Below are 6,277 nucleotides of genomic sequence, written 5' to 3'. Positions count from 1 at the left end.
CCCTTTTCTCCGAGCATTCCAAGCTTTCATGGCGACCGAAACTCCCGAGTTCCTTCCTCACCAACTCATCGCCCGCTTCGATGGGATCATTAATAGTGATGACGCTGATCATTGTTTCCTCAAGTTGTTGAACTCTCGACGAGAGCACGCCGGTCTCATTCTCGGGCCTAGTCTCCATGATCACCACCATATTCCATCGTCTCTTCGGTCTTGCTTTCCAATGCGGGCCGATGAGCAGCTTCCCATTCAAGCTTCTTCGCTAAAGGACATTTGGTCCATGCCGGCTCAACGATTTAGGAGTTTTCCGTCATTTGATGACAGGGGCTTATACTTGGTTCCAAAGGCTTCAAGAGGATACTCCAACAAGTTGGCCTCGGGAAACAGCCGCAAATCAAGACAAAGACTTGAGGTCGCATGTTGTCTCATGATTTGAATAGAGGTCTGCTAGGGTCCGTTACAAGCTTTTGGTCCTACTCCACTAATTGCTTCTTCTTCCCGTGGGGTCCTATGTCTGTAACCCTTCTAGATACTTTCGCCATAGCTGGTCTCTCTCCTTATGGGGCCTCAATCAAGAATCTAGGAAAAACTAAGGATTGCCCCATTTCTGACGATTCTCTTGCTTATGGGAAGTTCATCGATGCCCATAGTAAAACATCCGGGGATGTTTCCCTCGAGGAACGAACAGCCTTCCTTCTTTTCCTGGGCCAGTCGAAATATCTATTCTTTAGCCCAACACTCAAAGTGTCCAAGGACTATTACGATCTCGCCCTTCTTCTAGCAAAAGGGAATCTAGTTGCCCTTGGCCCTCTTGCTCTTGCATCTCCGTATAGGAGTGTTTCTTATGCCGCTCGGCTAATGTCGAATTCCGAAGAGGATGGTGTATTGTCGTGGCCGCTCTGGATTCTTCAATCTTGGATTGCATTTTACTTCCCTTTAATGTTTGAGAGCGTCCCTTCCTTCAATCCCAACATGGTTCCCTTGAAGCTCGGCATACGACTACTCCAAGCTGTCCCCTTAAAGGTCCCCGGTGATGTTCGACCTTTTCGGTTCTTTCTTCAACAACTTCTATCTCTCGAGGCTGATCGAATAAATTTCTTTCCTTACCGTTCGGGTGAATCCGATTTTTGTTTTAACTCTCGAACCTTAAAACGGTTCAACCACCGTGATTTTTGGACCTTTGTCCTCTTCCCTCGGGACCTTCCAATCGGGCTATGTCTCAAGGGAAGGTTCTATCCTGGTTTTGAACCATATTCCCCCAAGATCTGCGCTAGGTAGTTTGGCCATCGACAAGCGGTGCCCATGCCCATCCCTTATCTCATGGATTTCCCATCGATGGACAAGAAGATCTATAACATCAAGATTGATGGGCCGTTCACCCGCTGTGCCGAAATTACCACCATGATGCATCGCCGGTTTTCGGGGGATATCCCAACAATACTTCGCTCCAGCCCTGGCGTGACTTCCGAGTTTACGACCTGGTGGACGTCCTTTGCCTTCGAAAGCCCTTTCGAAGATGCCATCTCATCCATCCTCCCGAGCAATCGGATACTGCCCTTCCGTCCCGCTTTGAAGAAAACTGGGAAAAAGGGTGCCACCAGAGCCCTTTCGATTGGTGGTCGCAAACGTCCGACGACTGTTTCAGGTGGGTCTTTTTCTTCCCGGTCTTCGCAGTATCACTGGCCCGAGGTGATTTTTGCTTTATTTTTGCCGTTAGGTGATGATTCCGACGACGGAGCCGATGAGGAGACGCTCACTTCTCTTAAACGGCGAAAGATGATAGCGAAGAAGAGCAAATCTCCGGTGGAATCTCCGATAGTCCCTCGGCCTGTCGAAGCGTCTCCAACTGTTTGTCCCGAAGATCCTTTGGTAGATCTTGATCCACCCGCTGGGGTGTCTAGCAATATTGCCATTGCTGAGGATCTGTTTGCACCCGTGGCTCCTTCGCCTACAGAGCCTCAAGGAGAACCTATTTCGATGACCCTTGCTATTGTCCCGACCCCGATAGTCGAAGCTCCTTTGATAGCTGAAAGTTCCTCAACACCTGAAGATCCTTCATCTCACGGATATTATCCCGGGATCTTCCCCGCCGCTTCTCTTCTTCGTCGCCCATCGAAGACGTTCAAGCTCATCCCGCTGGCTCTTCTCGCTCTTCGATCACCCGAGTATGCCTCGAATCAAGCAGCTCACCCGACTCGTAGATTTTCAGCAACCCGGGAATCATGTTATCTTGCTCCCTCGACCTTGTTCATTCAGGGGTAGCCTCTTTTGTTGACAACCCATCGAATATTCGAAACATCCAATCCGTGATGGAGTGGTCGGTCAAAGAGGAAATCAGCGCGAAGCTTCCTGAAGGCTTAGTCCGCCGGCTGAAAGCATTCTTGGAGCACTTTCCTACTCCCTTCATGCATTTTCGACAGTGTCGGGACAAGGTGCTTGCTCCGTCGAACTTTCCCGATCAGCTCTTTTCTCCCGGTTCCGAGATCCAAGAGGCGAGGCAACTTGTAACTCAAGGAAAACAGTCCCTTCAATCCGCTGTCGACGAGCTTGCTGCTTTAGATAAGAAGGAGGCTACCCTGGAGCAACAAAGGCTGGCGATAGAGAGAGAACTAGAGGAGACTCGAAGTCAGCGATCGACAAGATTTCTCGTCGATCCTCTATAGAAGATCAACTGAAAACGCTCGCGGCTTCGTTAGAAGAGAGGAAACGAGCCGATTGCGCTCGGGTTATGCAGTCAGTAGTAGACCGACGTCATACTAGGAATTTGTACATAGATAAAAATAAGAAGTTTGAACGTTTACTCGTGAACCGCTTGAGGGAATCAAGGCGGCTTTGTATCCCGATTTTTGTCAATAAAATTTCCCCTTCTTTCTCCTTATTTTCCGTATTGCATTCCGCCACGATCCATGTAATTGCCCACGTCCGAGTAACTGCCATCACAATCCCGAGTCGGTTACTTCAAAATCCCTTATAAATAATGATTGCCTCCAAATGAACTCGCTATCAAGTTCACATGAGTACTGCGCAGCCTTCCCCGCTTGTCGCGCTTCGACGCCTTCTCTCACAATGAGGCCAAAAGGGAACTTTCCTTATCCTTCATGGATCACCAACCCAGCAATGGTCACATAATTTTGGGTCCGCATTTCACAAGTTTGTCACCTCCCTCTTTACTGATTAATTGCTTTCCCCGTTTCTCTGAAAAAGTCTTACCCTTCGAGCAATCTATTATCTGTGTCTCCGCTTGGTCGTCGAGTAACTATAGATTTTCTTCATACCCAAGCTTTGACCATCAGTTTTACAACCGGTACAAACGATTAGAAGGAGAAGCGGCTACCACGTGGGCACAGGCCAGGATAGATATCCTACTGTCCTTTTGCGGTACATTCATTGATCCTTCGGAGTACGGCCTCGTCGGTAGTTTGTGTTGCTTTTGGCCACCGTCATCGAACTGTTTCTTTTTGCCTATTGGTCCAGTGACCCCTACCCTTCTTGATATTTGGTTTCTGACTGGTCTTTCTCCATTTATCGATGGTGACCCTCAACCTCCGGACGACCAATTTTCCCTTGATATGTCCTGTTGTCTTGACCTGCCATATGGCGAATTCATGGATCGCCATGCTAAACCTTCGGGACCCATTCTTCTCGAGGAACATACAGCCTTCATTTTATGTTGGCTTTGCAAATATGTCTTTTGTCTTTCCACATGTCGAATTTCCTCAGAATTTCTTGATATGGCCTATGAACCGGCATGTGGTGTTGATGTTGGCATAGGCCGAATGTTCCCGGCTGCATTATATCGGGGGTTGTCAGATGCTCAATCTTCGCCGATGGATAATCATCCCGCCCCCTTTTCGGGTCCTTTATGGATTCTACACCATTGGGTCCGAGTGTACTTTCCTCATATGTTTTTTGATCAAACGCTCACTTCGACGACCGAATCCTCGAAAAGGGGTGATGTACCCATGGCGTTCAATCGGGCCCTTCGCCGTGCCCCCGACAATCTTACCGCTTTCGATGACTTCCTTACCGAACCGTTGTCTCTCACCAGCTTTGATTTCTCCAGGCTGCACATCGATAGTGATATCTATAGCTCCTCCAGTGCAGATCTCGATTCTTGTCTTTTCTGGATGAGCGTGTTAGCCCCGGCTGACTTAGCTATGAATTTATCCGGTGGGGGCAAATTCTCATCGGGACTTGAGATTTATAATCCTCATTATTGTGCTCGCCAGCTCGGGCTTACTCGGGGGATTCCAATGCCGGTGGTGTATTCCACGAATTTCCCTTTCTTTGGCCGCAAGAAAGAGGTAACTGACATGATGAGCCATATCGAAGTTGTTCATGCCGTTCTCGGGCGCTTTGTATTTGTCCGCTTCTCTGACCATCCTTGTAGCACCTTCTTTTTCGACAAGTGGTGGCTCTCCTATCGCTCCTCTTTGTTCTCAACCAGTGCAATGGACGTTCTCTCGAAAGTCCGTCGACACTCATTGGGCTTATTGCATCCTCTAAGAAGACCCGCTTCTTTCATTATTCCGAGCATTATACTTGAACAACCAATTGATGAAGGTAAACCCTCTGTTGTTATAAGCAATCCGATAATGAAAGTGAGTACTCCCCGCATTCTTACTTGATGTAATTATTGATCCGACTTTCTTCCCGGATGATTCACCGGCTTCTGATGGCCGCACGGATGACTTACCCAACAAATCGTGGGTTGTTCATATGAATATGGCGAGTGTCTCGGCTGGCCCATCGAATACTCTTCGCTGCGACTATTCATACCTTCGCGGCAAGTGGTCACGCCCGCATGACTTACTAGGAGGAGGATATGCCTACATATGTAACCAAGCACCGATCGAGGATGAGATCAAAGCTCTCCTTGCTTTTCCGGCCCATTTGCCCTATCCGGTCCAATGTCGTGCCCTTGGATTTGCCATTAATGAACTTTTCCTCACATTTAGCTCGACTTTACGGTCCTTCAGGACAAGGCAGCGTGAACTAGCGATTATCGACAAGTTGGAAACAGATTCCCTTCTTGCTGACAATGAGCCGGCTTATCGACGTAGTGTTCTTGATACCCCGGAAAGTGACGGTTGTACCACCCCCGCAAGTACTATCCGTACAATTGAAGGCAATCAAACAAAGAAGAGGCAATTTGCGAATCACCGCACCTTGATATGATGCAAGCCGGTCATCGAAAGGAGGCGATTGTTGACGCTAACCGCAACATTGAAATGCTACTTCATAGTTTCGTCTTGAGTCTTGAACAGCACGTATTGTAGTCCGATGTTGCTAGTTCCATATTAATGCCACCTGTCCTTATCATCTTGTTCTATCATTGAACCGCCGGTCTTAGTGTCAATTCTCCAAAGTTCATCATGACGCGATCTTCTCAGGATCACCCTTTTTCCATGCGGCATTTAATGAAAGGCGTCGTTTCCGATTTCTTCTTCCGAATTCAAATCGTCATGACGGTTCATCATGGTTAATAGCCGCCGGAAAACCCGCTACTTGCGCCATTATGGTTGCTTATGTGTTTCACCAATCGTGATATACCTTCTTGCCTCGATAACCGTCCACTATCCTTTACTGCCTCGATCATCGGAAGGTCGTGGGTGGATACTCAGCATCGTGGGGCGAACCGTTCCTTGGCCTTCGTCTATAAATAGGGTTACTTGCTCGGAGTGCGTCTTCATCCAAACCCTTATGTCCTTTGATTCTTAGAGAAAACTTCCTCAAAGCCTTAATGGAGCGTGCTTCTTCTTCTACGACTTCGTCTCCCCCTACATACTTCAAACGTGAGTTCTCGGCTATCTAGAGGGAGATTATCTCCCTTCCGAGTTACACCTACACCATGCCGATGGTGAAACCGCGAGCCCTCGATAAACTTCACAACTTGCTCAACCGTTCTGCGCCTCAAAATCTTCCCTCCGACCATCCGTTCCAGTCGGACTACGAAGAGTTTGTCACGCTCTTCGACTACGGGCTGGATAAGTTTCGCCTGAATACGCGACCATGTCTCAAAGATGATCTCACCGAACATGAAGTTTGGTGTAAGATCGAAGAGATTGAGAACGGAGAAGTGGTGCACAAGGAACTCTGCAACGTCCAAGAAGCTCTCCATGCCTCTCATGCTAGCGTCCTTCAACTTCGGAACATTGTTTCCGACCGCCCGACTACTGCCCGCCGACACTGCGAAGGCCTCTCAAGGAAACCGAGCAACAAGGAACATGAACCGGCTGAAGCCCTGTGAGACCCGTTCCTTGGCTTCCATTGGGCCCCC

The sequence above is a fragment of the Rhodamnia argentea genome, chromosome 3 (genome assembly GCF_020921035.1).
Source record: "Rhodamnia argentea isolate NSW1041297 chromosome 3, ASM2092103v1, whole genome shotgun sequence".
Taxonomy (NCBI): domain Eukaryota; kingdom Viridiplantae; phylum Streptophyta; class Magnoliopsida; order Myrtales; family Myrtaceae; genus Rhodamnia; species Rhodamnia argentea.
The sequence above is the reverse complement of the archived record's forward strand: the minus strand, read 5'-3'. Positions refer to the sequence as shown.